Consider the following 2677-nt stretch of genomic DNA (forward strand, 5'->3'; position numbering starts at 1 on the left):
GGTGTTTCCAGCAAGGATGGTGACAAAATAAAAAGACTCATATAACAAGACGCTCCAAGCAAAACTCATGATATGTGACAAATAAAAATATAGCTCCAAGTAAAATTACCGATGGTCGTTAGAAGAAAGAGGGGATGCCTTCCGGGGCATCCCCAAGCTTAGTTGCTTGGTACAACTTGAATATTACCTTGGGGTGCCATGGGCATCTCCAAGCTTAGTTGCTTGGTACAACTTGAATATTACCTTGGGGTGCCATGGGCATCCCCAAGCTTAGGCTCTTTTCACTCCTTATTCTTTCATCCATCGTGATCTCACTCAAAACTTGAGAACTTCAATTACACAAAACTTAACAAAAAGTTTCGTGAGATCCGTTAGTATAGTAAAACAAATCACCACTCACCCATTCATATTTTAGTGTTGCATTATACCTACTATATTCTAACTTTACCATGGCTTATACCCCCCGATATAGTCAATAGATTCATCAAAATAAGCACACAATGCAACGAAAACAAAATCTGTCAAAAACAGAATAGTCTGTAGTAATCTGGGTTTTCACCATATTTCTGTAACTACAAAAATTCTGAAAACATAGGATAAATTGGGAGATTTGTATAAAATCTTGTATAAAATAATAAGAATTTTATCGCGCTTCTGTGATTTTTAACAATTCTGCTACTGGGCGCAAAAGTTTCTGTTTTTCAACAAGATCAAATCAACTATTACCCAACATGATCCTAAAGGCTTTACTTGGCCCAAACACAAATTAAAACATAAAAAAACACAATCATAAAAGTAGCATAATTGTGTAAACACAGAAAAAACAGAAGGAAAAAGAGAAAAATAAATTTAATTCATTGGTTTGCCTCCCAACAAGCGCTATTGTTTTATGCCCCTAGCTAGGCATAGTGCATAGATTCAAGTATTGTCATCTTTAGTTTTTGCTCCATAGGATGACTTCATGATTGATTCATGTGGTGGCTTAATTTTAGTTCTAGGGAAGTGTTTCGTTCCCTTCTTTAGAGGAAACTGAAATTTAATATTCCCTTCTTTCACATCAATCACGACACCAATAGTTCGCAAAAACGGTCTACCAAGTATTATAGGACAAGACGGATTGCAATTGATATCAAGCACAATAAAGTCTATGGGCACATAATTCATATTTGCAAGAATAAGAACATCATTGATTCTTCCCAAAGGTTTTTAATAGTAGAATCCGTTAAGTGCAAATTAAGAGAACATTCTTCAATATTGGTAAAAGCAAGCACATCACATAGAGATTTCAGAATTGTAGAAACACTAGCACCCAAATCACATAAAACATTGCACTCATAATTTTTTCTATCTTGACTTTAATGGTGGGTTCCCATTCATCATATAATTTTCTAGGAATTGAAATTTCTAACTCCAACTTTTCTCCTAAAGCTTTTAGCATGGCATCTACAATATGTCTAGTAAAAGCTTTATTTTGTTCATAGGCATTGGGTGAATTTATCATGGATTGCAACAAAGAAATACACTCAATCAAAGAACAACTATCATAATTAAATTCTTTGTAATCCAAAAAAGTGGGCACATCACTAGTTAAAGTTTTGACCTCTCCAAACCTACTTTTATCAAAATTTTCAACAAAATTTTCACCCTCCGAGCTACGGGGACGCCTTCTAGCTAAAGTTGAATCTTCTTGAATCCCCTTATCATCAAGTTTAATATTACTAAACAAGGAATCAATAGAAAAAACACCAATCATTTTAACATCTTCATCATTACTAGCAATCGGTAGAAAACCCTCTTTCTAAAAATTCTCTTTTGGCTCTAAGCATAGCGGTTCTTTTCTTACTTTCATCCATGGAAACATATAAAGCTATAATAGATTCATTGACATCAACCTTAGGCGGAAAAAATTTTAATCATGAGATTTTCTACATCATGAGAAATTATATCAATGCTCCTAGACATATCATCAATCTTATTCAACTTTTCTTCTATCGTAGTGTTAAAAAAATACGCATATTCATAAATTTTTAATATTACTCTCAAGATCAAAGGGTATCATATTATTATTATAAGAAGAATTACCATAGGAATTGCCATAATTATTAGAGGAATTTCCAGGAAATGGCCTTGGATTAAAATTGCCTCTATAAGCTTTGTTATAAAAATTGTTTCGCGAGACAAAATTCACACCTACGGAATCACTATTTTTCTCAATCAAAGTAGAAAAAGGAAAACTATTAAGATCAATAGGAGTATTTTTACTAGCAACCAATTTCATAAGTGCATCTACTTTTTCACTCAAAATACTAATTTCTACAACCTAATTAACTTTTTTACTAGTAGGTGCTCTTTCGGTATGCCATTGTGAATAATTTGCCATAATATTATCAAGCAATCTAGTGGATTCACCCAAAGTAATTTCCATAAAATTACCACCCACAGCGGAATCTAAAAGGTTTCTAGAAACAAAATTCAATCTTGCGTAAAAAAATTGTATAATCATCCATATATGTAAACCGTGAGTAGGACAATTTCTTAACATTAATTTCATTCTTTCCCAAGATTGTGCAACATGTTCATGCTCAAGTTGCTTGAAATTCATTATTTGATTTCCAGGGAAAATATTTTTTATGGGCGGAAAATACTTACTAATAAAAGCATCTTTGCACTTATCCCA

This window comes from Triticum aestivum, chromosome 4B, assembly GCF_018294505.1.
Source record: "Triticum aestivum cultivar Chinese Spring chromosome 4B, IWGSC CS RefSeq v2.1, whole genome shotgun sequence".
Classification (NCBI taxonomy): Eukaryota; Viridiplantae; Streptophyta; class Magnoliopsida; order Poales; family Poaceae; genus Triticum; species Triticum aestivum.